This window comes from Cyanistes caeruleus, chromosome 3 (assembly GCF_971803275.1).
Source record: "Cyanistes caeruleus chromosome 3, bCyaCae1.hap1.1, whole genome shotgun sequence".
Taxonomy (NCBI): Eukaryota; Metazoa; Chordata; class Aves; order Passeriformes; family Paridae; genus Cyanistes; species Cyanistes caeruleus.
The window spans coordinates 14,995,842-15,018,489 of record NC_141703.1 but is presented as its reverse complement, the minus strand read 5'-3'; the positions used below and the strand labels follow the sequence as shown (position 1 = coordinate 15,018,489).

The following is a 22,648-nucleotide window of genomic DNA, read 5'->3' as shown; positions in this document are numbered from 1 at the left end:
TTCCCAGGCTGTTCACAAGAGAGCAGCCCTACCCTTGTGGAGCTGCCACAGGCAACTGGATCTGTCCACTAGCCCAGGGAACTTGGCACTCATTCCAAATGGTCATTTGCAGGCCCGTGCCAGCAAGAGAGTGAAACACTCACATGCAGGACATGGCAGGTGTATCCAAATGCTGTGGGGCACCATCCTGAACCAAAGAAGAGATGGTATCTCTGGACTAGGCTGATTTCTGCTGGCCAAGGCTGTGGCCAGACATGCAGCTCTGCTACTGCTGCTTAGCTGAGTATAGGTGGTGTTGCCCCCAAAATCCCATCTCTACGCCTCCTTCCCTACCAGACAACCCTGATTCCTTACACACCAATGTCAGGGTGCTGGGAATAGTAGGAAGTGGGAACAGCCTTACCTAGAATTGCTCCTGGCAGAAGAGGATCTGTAATTGCAGTATGAGGATTGAGGACATAATACTGCCACTGTGAGGAATCTCCTGTTTCTAATCTTATTTTTTTATCGGTTCATAAATACAATGAAAAACTAAATGAAGTGTAGGCTGTTTCAAAGTCCTGTCATACAAATGTATCTTCTAAGTCATAAATTAATGATTTGTTTTCTCCATATGCTTTGCCTGATACAAACAGGAACAGTCTGCTTTTGCTAAGAGTGGAAATGCCTCTGCTGAAATGATCTTGTGGGAATAGGAAGATGCAAGAAGAAAATGTTCAAGTAATCTGTAAAGCCTGCACAATGCTACAAACAGAAGGAAAGTTCACATAAGGAAATGAGAGCTGAAGGATAGTGATTGATCAGTATCATATGCTGTCCTCATGTGGTACGTATGTATCTGTTTTCCACAATTAATGAAAACCCTGTTGTTTTTTTTACTCTACTTCTAAAACATGACCTGCCTTTCTTTTTGTCATGTCTGTGACTTTCAGTGTTGTTGGGACTTAGTTCCATTCTTTCCAGTGTTTTTTTTATTTTTTGCAACAATTACATTAGCTGCCATCTCCAAAGAGGAAACCAGTTTTTCCAGTTATAAATGAGATTAACTGTGAAAAGTGAGAAAAGGAAGATGCTGAGGGTGTACCTGAGCAGTATTTCCACAGCACTTCCAAAAGGTAATACGAGATAATGCTTTGAGAGAACAATGTGGGCAGAGTAAAGGAGGTAAGTCCTGTACTTCTAGTTAAATTATATTTTTCGTTATTGTGGGAAATACAGCTATCTAAATTGCTTTTCTCTGTTTTCCAAATATCTTGAAGTTGGAGGCTAGCATGCACAGGGAGGTTGTTGGTGTGGTTTTCTGTATTTGCATGGTGACTTTCAGAAGACCTTAGGGGTGGAAGGAGGGGAAATATGTTGGTCTCACTGCGAGAATCAGCCTCAAGTTATACCATGATCTTTGCTTCTTCTCCAGCCTCTAACCAGGGTATGTTGGGACTTCACTTTGCAGGGATGAGGCAAGTGGAGGCACAATAGAGACAGGTGAGATTATAGAAAAGAGTATTTTTGCTTGTTAGTTCAAATCAGGCTCTCAGGAGGAAGATAACTGAGGCAACACCTAACTGGAGAAAGAGCCAGAAAGGGCAAATCTGTTTGCAAGGACAATCTATGGAGTATATTAAAAAATGATGGCTGTCTTCCACAGAAATATTACTAAAATTGAATTAAAAAGTATGCACTTGCATGTCAATTTTACCTTTTAATTTTTCTCCCTTAGCTCATCCACATGTTCCCACCTCTTGTATCTTCCCTTGTATAAAGCATCTTCATTTCAACACTTCTCTGTAAAACTCTTCTTTCACTCCCAAACATTTCTAGCAGAACCCAGCACAGTGTGACTCACACGTGACATCCTACTCAGACCCCCAGGGGATGGAAACCCTGGCCAGGTTGCTTCATTACCAAGGAGGGCTGCAAAGTTATTATTCAAATGATAAAATTCATTCAAAATAAATCTTGTTGCCCAAGATGTTAATGTTTTTATGTAAGAGTTCACTTACTCTCTATTTTCAGGTTTGTGCTATCAGCCCCTGAAAAATAATACTGAAGATGGAGGTGAAAGGACATCTGTTAAGTGAAGGTCTGCACAGACAAAACAGAGTTTTGGCTTTAAATGGAGTTTACTGGCCAGTACTACCATAGGGACCGCAGACATGGATTTTTTGGAGCAGTGCAGATTATCACAAGAAAAAAATATGACCCTTTTTCTATTTGCTTTTTTCTGAAGTACCTCAAATTCTTTTAGCTTAAGCAAGCATCAGTTGCATTTTACGAACTTGTTCCCCCTTCAGTATTGAATTCTGTATATGAAGGAATATAATGGCAGAGGGAAAACCAAGCACAATGTCTGGAAAGACTGCTTGAACACCACTGCAAACCAGAATGAGAATTAGGTGTAGTGTCTAAGTGAATGTAGCCTCCTTCAGGATTACAAAGGGCATTGCCATCCAGAAATTTTGGCACCAGTTGTCTGCAAGCTAATTATGATTCTAGAAGGGACCTGGCCCTCACAGCATGACTGCCTTGGTCCACTATCCTTCCTAAGCAGCAGCAGGTTTTATTTGCATTAAATAATGCTTGCTCTCTTGGCAATACCCTTCTCCATCATTCAGTATAAGGGCATTTTTACATGATACTGCATTGTACTGTACAAATATAACCTTTAAATTTAATTTCATCTTTTAAAATAAATTTAACTGCTTAATAATTGCCAAAATGACATTTAGCTTTTGCTTTTTGTTTTGAAATATAAATACTTGTTTCAATCCCATACTCCAGTAAGAAATATGTTAGTTTTAATGGGATCAAACACATAATTAAAATATTTTAGATGTTGCCACCATATCCCCATTTTTCTTTAAGTTATTCATTTGTTCCAGCACTCTTTCCTTTGGCAAGAAACTCACTTGCATAAGCTGTTGGATCAGCTTTTCACTGATTTTGAACTCGAGTGATTTTTTGCTTCAGCAGAAAGGAAGAGCTGAGTAAAAGAGTTTTTAGTTTAGAAATATTTCTTCTCCATCAGGAATTTGGGTATCCATTAACTCCAGCAAGAATGGAGACTCTTAGCACTTGGCAGGATTGACTTACTTATGTCACATTACCCAGGTTCCAAGGATCTGTGCTGCTGCAGTGTCATTCCCACTTGTCCTGTTTTTCACCTTGTGCTTTTCTTTAAGTGAAAGCATTGAAAACTTAGAAGGAGTTGTAAAACCTACCCCTCCCTCTGCCACAAATACAGTACAGAATTTTTCCCTAGAAAATACAATACAGGTAATTCTCAGAAGTGTGCATTTTCCTTATAGTGGGCATGTAAAGTGCTGCTAATCATTCGTGGCTGTTTAAGGTAAATGAAAGCCAAGCTGATGAGTGAGTGATGCCTGGCAGGTGAATCCGCTGATTCTCTCAGTTGCTGTTGTTAGTTGATGTTGCTTGCAGCAACTCCTTCCTTGCTTTGCTTGCATGGAGTACTAGGGAAACAAGGAAAATATTTATTAAAATTATAATACCACAATAGCGTAAGTCATTTTTTCCTCGAATTTGGGGCTTGTTCTAAAGCAGTACATTACAATGGAAAATGCAGTCCTTTGCAACAGGCACTGCAGCAAAGCAAACCTTGAAGTGCTCTTGAAAGCTCTCAGCAGTTCCTCTTGTGGGACGTGTTGAATGTAACAATTGCGATAAGTGACTCACGCTGCTCAGTCTCACAGATATCAAACTGAAATGCACAGCTGGCTCTTTGGGGTTTTGTAGCACTTCTGTTCACCTTGGTGGAGCCAGGTTCCAGATGGAAAATTTAAATTCTGTGAGAGATCCCACATGAAAACCTTGTGTGCCTGAATCCAGGCTGAGTTGTGTGTCCAGATTCTCAGGAGACAGTAATTTTATGCTTTCTTTTTCAGGAGATTTCAGTTTTAAGGTGAACTTGATTGCAGGCTTCTGACAACCTTCTCAAGGACACAACCCATGAGGCAGAAGGCTAAATTTGGATTTGATCCATGGCTGGCCAGTAGCTTTCTGTTGATGGGTGTTGAACACAGTCTGCTGGAGGCAACCCTGTCTCAAAAAGTCCCTACACTAACAGTCAGTGGGAGCTGTGAAAGAAAAAGAACGGAAACACAGCTCAAGGCCCACTACTTACAGCATTGTCCTGAGCCTCCATTGCTGACACCATTCAGGACAGTCTCCTGGAGTAAGTGGTTCTTTGCTCTATCCCAGGGGGACTCTTTCTTTGTGCTTCCTTGGGTAAAGGGTTCAACTTCTGTGTACCTCCACTTCCAGATACAGAAAATGGGATAATGCCTCACCTTAGCTCTGTGCATATGACAAGTAAATCAGGGTAGACATCTAAAAATATTCAGGCATCTGAAAATGCAATCTATCACACATTAAGGTTTCCAAAATGCCACAGGTATCTAACTTCTCCTAGATAGTTGTGTGAGTGAATCACAGTGAATCACCTCAAACACTTGCTGCTTATATGGGGCTCAGCTCCCAAAGGCTGTGTGAAAGCAGTTTGAACAAAGTTTTGACTCTTGCAAACACGAATATGTTGGGGTTTTTTTGTTTTGTTTTTCTTAAAAAATGAGACTACTTTTGCTCAAGTTTTTCACTGTAATGTAGGTTTACATGCACATGCTCAAGTAACACCCTTTTTTCACCTGCCTACTGTTGCTCCGTACAGCTAGCTGACTTTTCAGGGGGTTTAAAGATTAAAATATACATTAATTTGCAATTCCCTTTCTTTTGTCAAGTCTTGGTCACAAGTGCAGCTTTATAAAGGCATCTGGTTGATATGATTCAGAACATATTTTACAAAACCACTTGGTTCTGTGGAGAGATTTGATTTCTTTGTCAGTAAGAGTGATTGACAACCAAAACCCACATAATCTAAAAGGAGACTCAGAGACAGGATCTGACAGTCCATCATGACAGACCTGTTGAGTTAGCAAAGCCCTGTGCAGGAATCCTGCGTGGCGCTGGGCGATAGGAGCAGGCATTTGATCAGGTGATGAAGGTGTGTGATAAGAGTGCCAGACAATGTGCTGAGGATGGCATGGGGATGTCTGGGCTGTGGGAGAGGCTGTGAATCCCCTGCTGCCAGAGCATCTGTCCCTGAGCAGTGCCTGTCCCCTGAGCCAGCCCGGCTGCGGTGCAGCTCCCCCTGCTCAGGGATGCCAGGCACCAGGCACAGCTGCTTGGAGGCCCTGCTGGTGGGTGTGAGGGGGAGGATAGGAATGATTCTTGTGATCATGTGTGGGACTCAGTGGGTCTGGCACCACCTCAAGCAGATGTTTTTGGCCACTGCTGCAGTAGGCTGAGCTGGGAAACAGCACCAAGTTTCGGCTCAGCAAGTCTCTCCAAGCTGTACTTGTGAGTGTGGCCAAGTGCTGTGGAAGTGGATTTACAGAGTTGAATCTTTGCTGCAGCCCTCATCTGGGACAACTGCTTGGAAACCTGTATGAATCATGTTACAAGTGCTAAGTGCTGAATCATGCACCTACCAAATCTGTCAGCAAAAAAATTTGTAGGCAAAAAATAAGTCAGTACACCTCCTTAAAGTGTTGGCAGCATTTTATCAGGATAAGTATTTGGATCTTGTAACTGTATGAGCTTTCCAAAATATTAATTTAATTGCAAAGCCACCTTCTTATCTAATTTTCCCCTAGCCATATCTTTAAAATGATTTAAACTTCAAAGACTATAGTAAACCCACATGCACAAAGACACTTGGAAAAAATATTTCTTTGAAATGTAACTGATTACAAACTAGTGTTGATTCCCTGTGCTTTCCTTGCAGCATTAGCTCTTCTGTGGGCATGGAATGCTCTTGTAATTTGTTAACCTCTACCACCATTTAGGATCAGTTAGGCTTTCTCACATTGAGTAAAAACTGTGTGCATCTGGTCCATGTTTGAGATGGGGGGGAAAGAAAGTGAAGTTATATGAGAAATTTCCGGGATATTTTCTTTTGATTACCTCATAAAGGCACTCTGCTGAAATGGTAATGGCTGGGAAATAAAAGAGAGAGAAAGACATCTTTTATTGATGTGGAAAAGACTCTGGCAAATCATTCTACTTACATTTCATTTTGATCTCAGAGTGCAGTACCAGGACTAAGAGATCAGGAACAGAAGCTGCAAAATAAATATTATTTAAATTTTTTTTTTAATATTTATCCCTGTAACATCTCAGTGAACTTTACTTAAAAACTACCCTTATTCTCCTATATTAACACAAAAGTGGAAGATGAGTGGTAAAGAAGCAGATTTTCCCTTGCAAGTAGCTTCTAATGTTCTTAATAGCTATATATTTATATATTTTTAAGGATTAGGGTATAGTTTCTCAGTATATTTGGGATAGAATGAAAGGGGAGCTCTGTGCATAAGCTTTATCAGATTGCGGAAGATCTGCCACCCCTAATAAAATTTTGCCCCTTTTGTGTTGCTTTAGTGAGCATATGAAACAGCGAGGGTAGGATACCTCAATTTCTGTCTCTTGGTGGAGAGGACATACATGTTATGGTTAAAGCTTTCTAACAATTAAACTGTCCTGGTTGTAAAGACAATACTTATTTCCTCAGAACTCCCCATCTAGATTTCATGAGAACTGTTAAAAAACATTTGTTGAGCAGCTGTCTTTAGAAGGAAGAGTGCACTAATAAAATGTATTTCTTAAATGGATACAGATTTTGGTGGATTGCTTTTTGGAGTTCTTAAAAAAAAAAGATTTCAGAGTGAAAAAATGTTCACTTCTAATAAATATAATTACTAAAATTCTAATAAATTCTACTATATTCTACTAATAAATTCTAAATAAATATAATTTCATTTATTTTTCTACAAAAAAAAAGGTTGAAAATTATTATTTATTGAGCAGAAAATTCGGAGTTACACAAAGTAATTTTTTGAAGGTGGGAAGCATGTGTGAAAACTGGCTTTAGAGCTGCATTTAGTTTAAAAGAAAAAAGATTATCTCTTCCATGACAGAAATTCCCTTTTTATCAGCTCAGGATTGTTTCTGTCATGATAGATGGAAAAAGAGTAATTTCTTGTTTGCTTACTTTTTGTTTATTCCTATGTTCAACTGAAAAACATATCTTAGGAGACTGTGATGTCACTTGTGAAATCATAGTCATAACACCACATTTGGGTCATCCAACCCATTTGGGTTGGAAATGGCTTGACAGATCTTCAAATCCAGCTCTTCATCTTCCACTGGACCAGACTGCTCTGGGCCCCATTTACCCTGGCCTTGAACACTTCCAGCAAAGGGACATCCACTCTTCTCTGGGCAACTGTGCAAGTGTCTCACCATCCTCATAGTAAAGACTGTCTTTCTAATATCTTATCTAAACCTACCTTCTTTGAGTTTAAAATGATTGCTCCTTCTCCTGTCACTCTAGGCCTTTGTAAAACGTCCCTTTCCCGCTCTCTTAAGGTCCACTTTTATACACTGAAAGGCCCCAACGAGGTCATCCTGAAGCCTTCCCTTCTCCAGGCTGAACAGGCCCAGCTCTCTCAGCCTGTCCTCATGGGAGACGTGCTCCAGCCCTCTGATCATCTTCATGACCCTCCTGTGGACTTCTGTGCAGACTAAAGGAAAGAAATATATGTCCTGTGCTTTATCTGGTCCCCTCTTCCCATGCAGGTAAATCTCAAGAATTAGAGAAGGGGAAGACCAAACACTCCTCTGAAATGGTTGAAGACAGAGGGAATTGTATAAGCACAATCTGGACTGCTAAGAGTCTGGTGAATGTGATCTGTTAAAATTTATATTGCTGCTTTCCCATTAATTCTGAAGACAGTAAATTGCAAGGTTGAGTTTGTTCTAAGTGTGTCAGATGTAGCCATTTCCCCACTATCTCAAGGAGGCAGAAATGTCTAGACTTGGACAGGTAGGCAAAATCACGATCCAAAAGCAAAGAAGGGGATTTTGGTAGTATTATGAAGCACTTCTTCAGAAGCTTTGCAAGATAATTATTTTAAGAATTGGGATTTCTGTTTCCAATTATAAAAACCTTAAGAAGTTATTAGAAAATGCAAAGCTGTGTACATCAGCTTCAGAGGCACTGTGACTAATTTATGTGTGTGTATGGCAAAAGGTGAGGTACCTTATCCTTGAAATCTGTATTTTTCTGATGGGACAGTTCTTTCTGCAGGTTCTGGCCCCAGATCCAGCATGGTACTTAATAACCTGAAGATCCCTGCAGCAGAAGCAAGAGTTAAAGCAAAAAAATGGCAGAGAACCTGGATCCCAGTGATACCATGGTGGCTTGAGTGGTCTCTGCTCAGTGCATGTCTCTGCTTCTGGCAGGGGAGGAACAGGTGGGTCATGACATGTCCTCACTGCATGGTTGAGAGTCAGGGTGAGAAACCTGGATCACACTGAAGTGGGCAGCTATATCCAAGTAATGCAGCCCAGTGTTACACAGAAATACCAGCTCGTGCCAAAACATAGTCTCCATGTGAAAAGACATCTACTTTCCACAAGGTTGATTAGCTCAGGCACAACACAGGGGCAATCTACACCACCAGAGCTATCTCTGTTTATGTTAATTTGAGCTAAATCTATCTCTTATGCCTTATTACAGCATGTAGAAATACCCTTTCATTTTTTGTGTATATATGTGATAGCATTCATTAAAACCACCCATGTCCGTCTCCTGGTAAGATTTAGCAGTTTCACATTTTAGAAGAAAATCAGAATTCAGGATGAAAGGAATCCATGGTAGGGACTTTCTAATATGGAGCCCATGCAGCCTGTGGACTTCTATGGACTCTTTTTAAGTTTTTCTAGGCATATTTTCAGGTTTTTGATTGCTTGGCTCTCAAAATCCATGTACTAAATTGAAGCAGCAAGCTGATGTTTCATTTGTTCAGTGTGTATCTGTGCTGACCAGCTTTGCAGCTAGATTGAATGTTTGCTAAAATCTCCTCATCTGTGTACTGGAAAATGCCTCTTCTGAGAATTATTCAAAACACATAGTCAGTCCACGGCCCAATCCTCTTTCTAAACTGGAATATGAAACAGAAAACAAGAGAATGGTAATTTTTGAAGTCTGTGCAGTGTCTTTACAAACAATAGTTCTACATTTCTTTCAATGAACAATTAATAGCCGTGGGTCTCAGAAACACATTCCACAGTGGTATAAACTAACATTTCAGTACATATGAAAAAGAAAACTTGTCTCTTTCTCAATGGAAAAGTTCTGTAAGAAATAAAATAGTGTTTCACTCTATAAAAAGTTCCTTGCAAATAAGACCTCTTACATCTGATCCTCTCAAATATTTGTACCAAAAAAAGGGCAACAAATTTCTACCAGAGCTCTGCTTGAAGTTTATTTGGGTAACTTGTTAAGTTTGCCTGTTGATGGCTATGCTATGACTGACTGTCACTGATCTGGCTGACTAAACAGCTTCATTTTTGGACAAGGATCTGTGTGGAAATCCAGAGGTAGGCAGAAAGTTTGAGTGAGATTCAAAGACTAAATATCTGCCTTTCAGTCTAGTGCAACTTACAAAGACCTTTGAGAAGCAGTGGATACTCTGTGTGATTCACATTAATCAGAGTAAATTAAACTGTGTTTTTTATCTCTATTCACACACCATTTTAGGTTGTGTGGATAGAGACATCTGCATTTGATAAGTACCGACCTTGGCAATCATGGCAAGCAAAGTCACAGTAAGGCTTTGTTTGGTCCCACTTTCACTACTGACATGAAGCAGATGGAGGGCTTATACAGGAAAAGGTATATTCTGTTTGTTGTTAGTGGTTAGATCTATATTTGGAGAGTGTGTGCTTGGAAGGTGTCAGGTATTAATAAAGTACAGAGATTACAAAAGAAAACAATGCATGATGTTCATGTTTCCTGGGTCCGAATTTCAATGAAGCTGCTTCCTGCTTTGCCCAGGCTACCACCTCAGTTTAGCAGTTGATGGGATTTGCAGAAGTGCAAAAAGTCCAGTGTAGCTGATTAGCTTTTCTGGCTGTTTTTCATTCTTTTTTATTCTAGAACTGTGAAATGTCAAATGTCTTTATCAGCCTTCTCACTCTTAGTCCTGAGTACAGTCAAGTACCTGGGTGAGTCAAGTCTGAGAGGAGTTTGCCCTTACAAATGCAGGGCTAAGGCAGGTGCAGGGGAAGGGAGACTTGTTGTCTGTAAAAGCTTCCATTGTGGGTGTGGAAGGACTGGGGGAGCTGCTTTGGCACTCAGGGCACAGTAATGGTTGTCTGCTTGCTAGTGCATGCTCCTTCTTGCCCCCAGATCCAGAGCATTTGGCTCCTGGGCTGAGAAGGAGTGTGCAGAATTCTTCTGTTGTTTACTCTGTCCCAAAACTCCTAATGGAGTAATTTTGAGACCAGTTTGTTTTTTGTTTTTTTTTTCTTAAAAAAAATAACAACAAAGTTTTCTCCAGTTTCTCAGAAAAACAGGAGATGACTTCATCTTATCGTAGTTGCTGAATTTATTTTTAAGGTGGGAGAGTGCCAAAAGCTGTGATCTTGCACGCCTCCTTTAATATGTAACATCCTGATTGTAGTGGCCCTGAAAAATTAGCAAGTATTCAAATTACCCTAACTAAAAAGGATTTGAGTCCACCCATTATCCAGACTACATGACTCATTAAAGTGAAGGGTGAGAGCACAACAGAGTGGCATTAATCACTCAGTTCTGCAACAGGAAGAAAAGCATTTGTGTGATACTTCATTTACAATGTACCATATGCAGAATTAGCTGATAGTCTCAAAAAGACTCTAGAGATGATGATGACAAAGGAACATCCCACTTCTAAGCAATTTTGCGAGACTATTTAGTTCAGTTTCATTTTAGACTTTGCATTTTGCTTGATAATAATACACAAAAGACACTCAGATATTTTTCTTTTTTTGATGAAAAAGAAAAGCTTAATTTCCTGTTTAATGGCTTCTTCTCTCTTGGATTTTAGAATATGACAAAAACTCACATATGTCTGGAAATACAATTTCATGACTAGATTTTCTAAGACCAAGAGAGGAAAAAACCCCCCAGACTTATGATAAAGCTGAAAGCATCTTTTTTAGGTTTTGGATGAGTTATCTTGAAGATACTCTCAGAAAAGTCATATGGTATTAGCTGAGGTCTAATACCACAGGCAGCTGTGCCATTAGAAAAAGAAAAAAAAAAAATGGTTGAAGCAAAACTCTGGATGCTTAGACTCTGAAGAATACCTGGGATCAGAAAACAGAAAAGAAAAAGCAATCTGAATGGAGAAATGGGCCAAGAGGGGCATCAGTAGCATTGTTTCTGACAACAGGTGGTATTGATGTTTTCGGTGTTTAAATGTTATAAGTTACCATTAAAGAAAAGGTACCCAGATCAAATAAGATTATTGGTGATAGTCATTGTACTCTACAAGAATCTCAGAGAAGATAATTAGAGCCCTGGACTGTGTTAGGCAAAGGTTCACATTGCACAGCACTGTTCATATGTGGGGTAGCAGACAGAGAAATCTCAGATGAGGTTGATACTACCAAATCCAAACACGGAAGAAAAGAGACTTGGTGCACGAAGAAACAACAAATTCAAAGTTGATGGTACAAAAAGCAACATATGGAGCTTCATATGCTGTAGCAAACACCATAAACTGTAGAATGGGCTGGCATTTTTAATAAATTTAATATGTTTTAATTATTGTTGTTGTTCTTGATTGGGGAGCTGTTGCAGAGCTTCTCATTGGAGCCACTTGGGTCTGATTACTGTGTGGATCAGCACACACTCAGCAGTGCAGAGCAGCTGGACCCAAAGCCCTCGTGCAGCAGACCTCTGCCAGACTCCCTGGCTTGGAGTGGCTGCTGGATTTCCTGTGGTAGAGAGCACAGAAGGATTCCCAGTCTGAAATTTCTTGGTCTTGACTGGAGGATGCTCAGATTTGTCCACACACCACCTTTCTCACCTTCCATAAATCACTCCAAAGAGCTGCTGTTTTAAGATCAGATAGATGATTCTTGTTGATGTAGTCCATGGGGTTTCTTTTGGTGCTGTCAACAAGCTTTTCTATTATTGTCAATTCAGGTAGGGTGGGCCTGTGATATCAACAAAAAATTTTTGATTACAATTTTGATGATAATCATGGCTTCTAATGTGCTGCTTTGATTTAAAATTGACTCTCAAACTTCTGTGTTTGTTGGAGTAAAAAAAATTCTCTTCTTTTTTACATAGTCTTCAAAATTTGCAATACTACAACACATGCTAAACATATAATTCATCCAGTGATATCAATAAGACTGTTCTTTTGTTTAGAGATGCACACATCTGCAAGACCTTATTCTATATTTTCATGACGATGGAATAACACATACATATGAGATGGGGATGATTTCACTAGTAAGATGAAAATATTTTACTTTGAGTGGTCAGGTTCAAAAATTAATAAAAAATTCACTCATCATCTTTCCTGGATCAGTTAACCAGTCTGAACCCAGGCTTTGTGTTAAAACTTAATGGCATTTTCTTCCTTATGATGGATATATTTAAAAAAAAATCAATGCTAATGCCTTCCCTTGTAAAGTATTAATTGTCAGGATGACCTAAACATATTCAGCCGGTTGTGATTATATTTTGCTTTCTGACCCACAGGAGATAATCACCATCTGTCTTCACTATCACTTCCTACCTTTGCTGCCTGCAACTTTTTTCTATCATATTTTACTACTCAGCAGTCAATTTAAACTCAGAAACTCGTTCTATATTTGTTTACCTTTGCCAAATGCTTCTATTGTTTCAGACCTGTACAAGCATTTGTGTGCCTGAAAGCTTGCTTGTTTTCTCAGTGATGTAAATTGGCCTAATAGCTTGCCAAATTACAAGTTGTGTCTTTTCAGCAAGAGAACCTCTTTAACCAATTCATCTGAACTGATCTGAGTTTTATAATGTTTTCCAAACTTATATTTTTTAACACAAAAAATCTAGAGTGAATTCTATATGATAATGATAGAGTAATTTCTTTTCCTTGTCATACTGGCTTATTTAAGCTCAGAAGTATGTGTTCACAATACAGCTTATCTTACCTCAGGAACTGTAAATTATTTTGGTCAATTTGATTTCAAGAAATTATTTTCAAGTTCATCTTGAGAAGACAACTGCCTTGTTAACAGAATTATTGACTGAAACCCAAGACATTGAGTGAATTATGATATAACTGACATCTTATAAACATTTCTCTGTCCCTGAACACAATCTTAATTAAATCAGAGCTGCAACACTAAAATACTCTATATACACTAGGTTTGTGTTATCTGTGAATTATAAAAAACAGAAAATCATGGATATCTTAATAAGGAAATCTGTTTTTCTTTGTTCCTATTTTCTTATGGAAAGTTTCTTTGGCACATTTTCCCTGTTGCATTTTAAATTGCAATATTCCAGCTCTTTCAAGCTCCGTGAAACAAATCACATATCAAGAAGCCAAGTATCTGTATCTCCTTCATATACACAGTCTGTGAGAGCACTCCTATAGACTTCCTGCCTTGCCTTGGGGAAGTATTTATATTTTACCTTATTTATTCACAGTACAAACAGATCTTAGGTAATGAAAACAAGGGCAGTGGGAAATAATGTCAACAAAAAGTACCAAAAAGGTTTACATAAACTGCCATCTCAGCTTCTGTAACATGCAGATGTAACTGCTGTGGATAATAGAAACACCTGTCATTTCAGCTGTCAACATACATTGGCAATTTTACCAAGCTGCCCTTTGGGTGCTCCATTTGCTGCAGTCCTTTGACTGGTCTTGCCTTACTGCCTTTCACAGGCAAAGTTAATGGCTCTGATCATTCCATTCTACTCACTTCACATATTCATTCTGACTCAACTTTTTCTCTGACTCACAATCTGTTTGTATTTCCATAGCCAAGAGTGCATGTGAAACATCCTGGGCTAATGTGGAATGGCACAGGCATCGCAATGTGTTATTCATACCTGTGTGAGTAACAGCCACTCATTCCTTGGTACATGTGTATTGACTCGAGAGGAGCTTCATTTCCTGCCATCTCCCATTTATTCAATCACTTGGTAAACCTTCTTCTATAGTGCAGGGGATAAACCCTCTTGTTCTTGTGTCAGAATGGAACTGCCTCAACATAACAGGATTACATCTTCAGCCAACTTTAAAAGAATTATCAAGAAAAAGAGAGAGGGGAAAAAAAAAAAGTTTAGGAGTTTGGATGGACTTGTTATGCTCTTAAATCAAGATCAGTAGCTGACCTGTAGGTGTTGTAACTGCTTCAAATATTGGGGCTTTCTGGTGGAAAGCAAAAGTACATGCAAAATCTGCTGGGTAGATTCTCCTCACAGACCTATCTTATGTGCTCTGTAACATGCAAAACTGCAGGGAAATTTTGAGCAAACTGTGTGAGACTCCTGACATATCTCCAAAATCCACAAAACAAACAAACTATTAGCAGAAGGAATATCCTTTTCTATACTAACTTCTGTGAGCAAAGAGAGCCAGGAAAGAGAACAGATCTACAAAACAATCATGGCATTATCTATTACTTTAAACATGAAATTAAGATAACAAAGTGACTGTGTTTTATTGTTTGGGGTTTTTTTATACATAGATTGTTAATTGACAAATCTGACCTTTTAGACACCTTCTAAGAGGTCATGAACTCAGTGATTACTATAGAACTGCAGAGTTAAATCTTCCAGGAGCTATTATTGGCTATCCAGAAATATGACAACAGCTCTAGTTCAATTGCTTGATGGTTAAAGAATATTGGTAATATGTGCTGTGTAATCTACAATGTCGATACACATGAATTAACTTCATTACATGCAGTAACTCAGGTTATTACCAGTGAACACGTCCAGGTGTAACAATGAATTTCTGACATGCATAGAAGGACTGATGTTCATCCTGCCATCTAAATGGCATTGTCTTTCTCTCAGAAACTTCTGATAGACAGGAAAGTAAATCTTAAAATGCAGTTTTAAATATCCAGCTAGTCAGAATTAGAGGAAAATCTGAGGCTGGGTGGCATAAGTGCAGAGGTTTCATTATTTCAATGTTTCTGCTCTGCACTATGTTGCCAGGGACAAATACATCATATGTTCTGAAGAGACCTCAGCAGTCACTGCAGCATCACACTGAGCACAGACTCCAAAAGCCTTGCTCATAGGAGGATTGAGTCCATTTGGAAGCTTTGGAGATGACACATCTGGTAAATAGGTATGATGCTCTGGTTTTATAGCTCCAAGAGGGTGGATCACTGGGTGTCACTCTTGGGTATAGTGGTGGAGGCAGGGAAGGAATGCCAGAAAATACTTGATTGGAACCAGAGGGAAACCTCATTTATACACTGTAACATTGAAAAAGTGATATCACAAAGCAAATATTATAGTAAAACATGATTTTGGCTTGCTTATTTCCATCCTCCCTTGTTTTATTACAAAACACTTATTTTTCTGGAAGTTCTGGATGTTTGAATTATTTGCTTGATGTTTTACTGTTTGGGTAATTTTTTTTTTCTTTAGCCATTATGGTGGCTATTAATAGTAATTAACATCCACTGCAGTAGAGTATTTTGTCTTGCTCAAAATTATTACTAAACAAGAATTGATCAGATGTTTTTCCATCTTCAGTTTTCCTTAATGGTCCACCCCTTCCAATTTGCCATGTGCTGAACTTACTTTCTTTACAATAACAGCACAATCTTTGCACACAGAAATTTTTGTCTTAAGACTGCTGTTATTTTAAGTTGGCCATGCACTAATAACCGACAGAAGTAGGAAATGTTTTAAGAAACAAGCATCAGTGAACATAGATGCAATTAGTATTTCAGTATAGTGGGCACCTATCACCCTTCTTAGTAATTTTCTGGGTTATCTGAACAACGTGGAGATCAAAGTTTAAAACTTGCTGGTTTTTCATATTACATTTTGTAGGAGAACAAGATATGAGTTGCTTATGCTGTTAACTAAAGACATACGAAGCACTTGGATACTCCAATTATCTTCTGACTCACTGAAATCTGTATACTCTCTGTGGACCTCCTAAACACTCCAGTAAAAGGAGTAGAGGTTATAGATATCTGGATAATTGAACTGAACTCAATACTTCATCTGGTTTCAGTAACATTTCTTGTATTTCTTACTTTGGAGTTCTAATTTCTTGTTGTGAAATCATCTTGCTGGAAGAACAAAAAAAAAATCAAAACCAAACTAACAACAAAACCCCACGACACCCAAAACCAACTGTGAGAGTTAGATTAAACAAATTCTCCAAATTGTGTTTTTTGCTATGTATTAAAGCTGGTATTTGAGTGCACAGAGCAAAATTAACTGGAGGGAGATGCCAGTGCATTGCCTTGTGCCCCTTCCTTGGGAAACCCCAGGGACCCTGGTGCTGGCAGGTGTTGGCACCTGCTCTTCCACACAGGTCTTGGTGACACTGGTCTTTGGCCACCATCCATGTGACTGCTTCATGGCCTTTCCCTGAGCATTCTCCTGAGCCGCAGGGCTGCTCCTGGGAGTTGCCAGTGCTCAGCCTGTGGGGAACTTCCATCTCTGCTGCCTGGCACGAAGCTTTCCATCCCTCTTTCAGGACTGCTCACTTATACATCTGTCCTGGGGTGTCCATAAACTAGGACAACATCCCATTCAGGAAGCAGGTGCAAGAGGCTGGAAGTCTTTCTGAGGGGTGTTTATGTAACATCTAGTGTAGGGTTTATACTCCTGCAATCATCTTTGGGACTCTGGGGTACAGGGATCTTCATATAAAAAGTGTGAACTAATGCTCTGTGCTGCATGTGGAGTGAAACCTGTCTCCAGGCAGAAGCTCTGCTGGTGCTCCAGTAGTAGGAAGTGAGCTATCTCCCAACATTAGCCAGGGTATTGGTAATTTCTCACATTTTCAATGTTTTCTTTAATGTTTGGTAGCATTAAATAGAGTGCAGAAGATACTTAAGTGGTGCCAGGGATTTTGCACAGGAGTCTCATAGCCAGTTCCCAGAGGGAATCAATCACTTCTTTGCTCAGCAGTGATGACTGACTTACAGTGACTGCATGGGCTGTAAATTTAAACTCTAGTTTAAAACTAGTTTAAACTGCAGCTGCAATATCTTTATTCTTTCTGGCTTGAAGATGAAACTTCATATGGAGAAGTTCACTGACAAATTCACCCCTTTAAAAAGGCGTAAGTAATGCTATAAACATGTTAAACTGTGACATCAATATTTGGGAGGATAGTGATTATAGAAGGATTCAGTAAGAAGTGATCTCAGTCAATGGACAACAAACAGCTCAGAAAATGAGCAGAAAATTCTTGTCTTTATTTAAGACAAAACTTAACTCAAATCTGTTTGACTTTATAAAGACACAGAAAGGCTGCCAGTGTCAGAAATTGTACATTGAAACAAAAATTCTGTGGAACTCTTCTCAGAAATGTTTATTGTAGTACTGAAATGCCATAGCACGCTGGGGAGTACTATGGAAGATTCCTGGACATAGCTCAAGTCTTTGCAGTTAGGTACTATCACTCATTAAAGAAAAACATAGCTGCTTGGAAAGAGCAGAATGACATTTTGATTCAAAATCAAAATTACAGTAGAAGCTTGTGTGGCTTCCAGCCGCCTTTGCTCAGCATTCACTGAGATCATGCATTTAAATATATGTTGCTTTAGAAACTACTAACAGAGCATAAGGTACATAACAGCTTTTCTGCTCAAATGAACCACTTGAAAACTACGTTTCATCTCCTGGAAAGAGTCATTTCACACTATCATTGCCTACATTTGGCAATAAGTTTTGAAAGATGCTCTCTGACTATCTTGTTATGTGGGTTCCTAAAGCTCAGAACATGTTTGTCACTAGACATCTTTGTCTCAAGGACACCATGGTTTGCTTCTCATAATTTTGCTTTTATTTGTTGCATTCTTACCCCTTAAAAAAAAAAGTTAAATTAGACTTGGAATTAATTTATGGTTAATCATGTTCTTGAAAGCTCTTACATTTCTCAGTGTAGTAGACTGTCAAGAAAATACACAGAAGCAAGAAATCAGAGATCTACCATAGTGCATATCTGATTACATTTGTAATCTCCTCATTTGAGACAGCATGTGAGAGATGCATGGTTTACAAACAGTACCCTTATAAACCTGACCAGTCCTTTGGGCTATGGATTCCTGATTGTACAGCTCATGTATTCCAGTGAAGTATTTGTATTCCATGTACACTGCTTCTTTTTTAAAATTCTTCTAAATTCTTCTTCCCATTTCACTTCACCTTTGCCCATCTCACCGAAGACAGCAGCAATCACATAATAAATGCATGTATTCCTGGACTGTTTCCTCTACTACACTCTTTCTTTCATGGCCCACCTTACGTCTCAGGAGATTTGCTTTCATTGCTTCTGTGTTTTGAACAGCTTGAAAGAAGCGATGGCTGAAAGAAGGGTCAAAAAGTTAGCTTTTAAATGATAAACAGACTGGTTGCTGGCATGCCTGAGCATTTTTAGGGCATATTTTATATTTTTCTTCTCACTAGTGCTTCTTAATTTCATACAGAAGCTTGAAAGGACCTCTAGTATTAATGAAGATCATATAGAGAATATATTTGGCAAAAACACAGTGTGATCATGATGCATCTGTTATCTGAAGTAAAAACTGAGGTCAGAATTTTAATAAAGAGTATATGAATATTTTTGCATCTACAGAATAGCATATGTCAGTTTTCAGTGCAACTGGATCAAAATTACTGCTACTGCCTACGCTGGTGATGTAGACTGCATGGTCTTCTCTCTCTATTAGGCTGGTAAACTCCATGGAAAGCAACTGTCAGCCAATACAGAAAACTAAGAACTGCCTCCTAATCTTGATGATGATGCAGGCTTGATACAAAATAATTAGCTTTGTGTATGCTGGAGTAGGAATAAAGAAGAAATCAATACCAAAGAATATTGAATGATTCAGGAGTAGGGTAATATTTGTCAGCTAATATTTGGTGTCAAATTCAGGAACTTTCATGGTAAAATGTGATTTCCAAGGGAGGAAGAGAAGTATCAACCAGAGAGTCATAAGAAGGAAGACCACTGAACTGGAAAAGAAAACAGTTTGGATGGAATGGGTGTGAGTTGAGGCACAGGCTTTCCTCAATCTGTAGTCTGCAATGTAGGTAGAAATCACATCCTGATGGAAGGCCCAGTTTCTCATTAAGCAAAACCTTTAAAAAAGTGAAGCAAAGAACTACTGCCCACTCTGGAGATGTTCTTGGTGAGCCCTTATTTTCAGATAAGAACATCACTGTCCATACTCACTTTATTGCCTGGTTTTGATATTTGAATGTTGGAGAACTAGAGCTGGAAATAAATTATCCCTGGCTATGAAATCACATTAGCCTTGGCAACATATTTGAAAGTTGTAAATGAAAATTTTTCTCTGACCAATGTAGAAAAGCTATTGCTCAAGGTGTCTGACTTAAAGTATTAGTATTTTTCAATGAACTTAGCTCAGAATGATACAAGTATCTTGCACATGACAATGTAGACTATTGAATAGTTACATTTCTCTAGTAATGAGGCAAAAAAAAAAAAAAAAAAAAAAGAGACAGTTTTTTTTGGATACACTGGAGCTATATCAAACATTTCTCAAGTGTATTTGAAAAATGGACAGAAGAGGATCATTGCTTTGCCTCAATTACATGCAACAGAGAACCGAGTTCCTGAAGTGAGGGGAAGTCTCCAGAGTAATTGTCTTGAAATCAGCTGTCAGACTCTTAAGATTTAGTTTATAAGAGCCTGCCCATACAATGAGAAAGAATTCTGTGTTACTGTGATCATCTGATCTGTTACCAGCAGAGCTTAGGATAAATTCAGCAGTCTTGATGGGTCTTGTACTAATGACAAGTATGAAAGAAGCATTCTATATTCCAAATATTTTGATTTTTCTTTGAATTGATAAGTGATCCCTCAAGAGTTATTTCTGTTATTCATTAATGCATTGTTACCCAAACCAAGCTTTCCTATGAATGTTTGTGTATTTTATAATCATGATAGTATCTATATTCTACCTTGACTATTGTCTTGAGACCACAAAATTGTTATGCCAATGAGACAAATCCTTTTTTTAATATAAATCAGATTTTGAAGTACACTAAAAAGCCAGAAGAATGCCAACAGAATTTTAAGTTTGTTGAGATTTGAAATTCTCCTGCAATTGTACCCTCTCACTGACAGGCAGCTGCATTGTGTAGCCATTGTTTGGAAAAGTTTCTCCAAGCTCTGTGCCAAATATGAAACTGTGATTTAATTTTAAAGCCAGAAATGCAAATTTCAGTATGTAGACACTCAGCAAACAGCAGCGTCCTCAGCAATCTGAGTCACTAATGTTGTTTCCAAGATTATAGAACACATAATTTGAGAAAGTGAACCTGAAGAACTAGGATGAAGAGCACAGGTAACCTCTTCCTGTAGGTAGTGACAATCTATTCTCTCCCACAGCATTGGCTTTTCTCTCCCAGCTGTCACCTCTGCCTTTACTTATTAACTTCCCTTTGAGGCTGTTGTGCAGGTATTTGGAAAGGAGTATCACTTTCAGAAAAAAATTTCCTTTGAGCCACTATAGACACCTTGTCTTTCCTTGGGTGCTTTGTGTCTGAAATAAACAGAAGGGTTGACAAAAACAGAGATACTGTATTTGCTGCTGGGTAATTGCTTGGTTTCTTTAACAATCCTGGTCTGGGAGTCACCTGGACAGACAAATGATTGCATCCATGCAGGGCTTGGTTTGAGGCAAAAGGAAACCTGGGAAGGCAGAAAATAAAAGAATAAGAGCTACGGAAATTGGTGCCCTGCTTATGATTGTGGTAAAAGAGAGCAGAATTTACCACATCTCACTTAAAGGGAAAGATTCTGCAGCATCACATTTGACCATCAGAAGAAACAAACAGGAAAAACACAGTAAACAAAAGCAGAATATGTGTTCTCAGCCATGTCTTTCTTGTATTGATATGCATATAATTATAGTAAATATGTTGATACGTATTTCAAATAGAACCTCATTACTGTGAAAGGAGACAGTGGGAAAAAAATTAGTCAGAGAGGTCTAATACTGAAGAACAGCTTAAACAGAGCAACTGTAAATGTGTAAGAGTAGATAAATTTCCATAGTTCTTCAGTCAATGGAGGTAAAGTGTGAAAAATAATTAAACCAGCCAATATTTCTCAGCCACAGTGTCTGAGTTACATTTTTTTCCCCCTGTATCTAAATTTCAAAGTAGCAGCATCTTTTCCTTGCCTGCACAACATGCTGCTTCCAGATGGGTGACTTACATAACTCTGTAAGAGACACCAAGTCGAGGTCTGAGGCATGCAGAGGAAATACAAGAAGAAGCTGAGACCAAGAGAAGAGAGGAGAGGAAGTGTCAAGGTAGCCAAGAATATTGCTCTTGCTACAGTCCTCAGCCCCTCGTTCCTTTCTGACCCCTATAAGAACTGACAGGGCTGGGAGACAGGAAAATTTGATCAAAGTCACACATTTCTTACTGCTTAAGAAAAGATTCTCTTCTTTTTATGCTAATATCACTGTAACAGTGCAACTCTTCTAGAATGTGAGGTATCCTTAAGTCTGTTTCTTATTATTTTTCCTCTTATTCCTGAATTTTTGCATCCTTCATGATGTACCTTTGTGATGTATGACTCCAGAGTCTTCCCTCTGTTTCAATCTTCTACTCCTTTGTCTCTGTTGCAAGATTTCAGTGCAGGGAAGGAAGAATGGTTGCAAATGCAACCTCATATCTTCCTTTTTCTCCACTGCTCTAATGGTGGTTATTGCTGGGAGCTGCCCAGCTGTGGTACTTTTGTTGCCTTCTCCATTCAAGGAAGCAATAACTCATACAGCTCAGTGTCAGCTCCATGGTAGCTGTCTAAAATACTACCTAGATACTGACAAAAAAGGAGTGAAAACCTTTCCAAATGATTTTATCTCTTGGCTATGCTCTTGCAACCCCGTTTTCTAAAGGATGCACAGTACTTTAATGCCTGCAATAGGAAATCAGGGAGTCCTACAGTGACAATTTCCTTCGGTCTCCAGTTCCTTGCTGACACTTTTTCAGTGCACACAAGCAAAACTGGAGTTTATCACTTACACTGAGAGACACAAGAAAATACATTTTCTGCATCTTGAATCTTTCATTGGGCTCTGTCCCATCTGTCAGTGTCTCTTTGATGTGCAAATACGAGTGTTTGAAATTCCCTTGATCTCAAACAATGATAATACTGCCTTAGCTATAGCAATAGAAGTTCCTCTTTGCTGATACAAGGCAACACACATTTAGCTGATTACATGCTGGGACCTCTACAATATTTATAGCATCCATGCTTTCCTAGATCTCAGTCTACATGTCTCAGAATCCACATTCAGTGTTTATGACTGTGATAAAACATATGCTTGTTCAAACAAGTTTATCCTATCAGTCTATTCAAGGTCTGCAGAGACACACTAGTTTGTGCAACTACTGTATTACAGCATTATTTATCACTATTGATATGAAAATACTTACATTTTCAACACTTACTTTATGTATTTTGTCTAGATTTGCAAGATAGTGAATCTTTGTGCCCACTAAAATAATCTGTTTGTGTATTTCCTGTGCCTCTGTCAGTATAATCATCAA

At 38.8% G+C, this 22,648-nt stretch overlaps 1 long non-coding RNA gene across 3 annotated transcripts in view; it reads left to right on the top strand.

Moving 5' to 3' along the window:
• Positions 1-22,648, top strand: part of LOC111922882 (uncharacterized) — an 85,068-nt gene that overhangs the window by 44,478 nt on the left and 17,942 nt on the right. Inside the window, exons 2-7 of one of the 3 annotated variants that reach the window (XR_002860779.2) lie at positions 636-826; positions 1,415-1,482; positions 3,903-4,192; positions 7,441-7,650; positions 8,162-8,327; positions 15,074-15,209. This is a non-coding gene — a long non-coding RNA (uncharacterized LOC111922882). Of the gene's footprint in view, positions 1-635; positions 827-1,414; positions 1,483-3,902; positions 4,193-7,440; positions 7,651-8,161; positions 9,850-15,073; positions 19,579-22,648 lie in introns of those variants that run through there. The other 2 variants (XR_015284155.1, XR_015284154.1) reach the window with 2 other exon arrangements.